Source organism: Vigna unguiculata, unplaced genomic scaffold (genome assembly GCF_037176805.1).
Source record: "Vigna unguiculata cultivar grain cowpea cultivar isolate G323 ecotype 2 unplaced genomic scaffold, ASM3717680v1 ptg000373l, whole genome shotgun sequence".
Lineage (NCBI taxonomy): Eukaryota > Viridiplantae > Streptophyta > Magnoliopsida > Fabales > Fabaceae > Vigna > Vigna unguiculata.
Window position 1 is genome coordinate 6,800 of NW_028197008.1, and position 701 is coordinate 7,500.

Here is a 701-nt window from a genome sequence, read left to right on the forward strand (position 1 = left end):
TGTCTCTGTGTTTTCACATCGACAATTCTTTACAGATGAAGAGATGTCAAGGGAACTTCTTACTTCCCAAACAAATCTTCCTACATCTATATATAAACACTGGTTTATCAAGAATACGCAAGAAAAGCATTTTGAATTGTTGATTCATTGCCAGAGATGGCTTAGAATCAATAGTTCATCATCTAAAGGATTTTTCCCTTCTAATACTCTATCTGAGAGTTATCAATATTTATCAAATCTGTTCCTATCTAACGAAGCGCTATTGGATCAAATGACAAAGACATTGTTGAGAAAAAGATGGCTTTTCCCAGATGAGATAGTTGTTGCTAGCTGCTCCAATAACGAATCATTGGTTTAACTGAATAACTAAAAAAAAAATAGATAGACCTTTCTTTCTCTTCGTCTCAGGTCGATGGATCTTCTCACTTGAAAGATCCCCTATATCGATAATACACATTCCAGTTGACCGAGCCTAATTCGAATTGTTTTGTTCCGAAGCAAAGAGATCCACGGGGCGGTTTGTCCTATTCAGATATTCACAACCAAGAAGTATTGAATTTTATTTTTGTTTTCGGATAGGCCCTGAAAGGAGAAGAAAGGTTGGAATGCCAATAGGCGTCTATATTTTGAATTCACCCGACCCGAAAGTACACTATCCATTTTGGGAACGTCCGGTGCCAAAGTCATTGAATGGGTAAGTC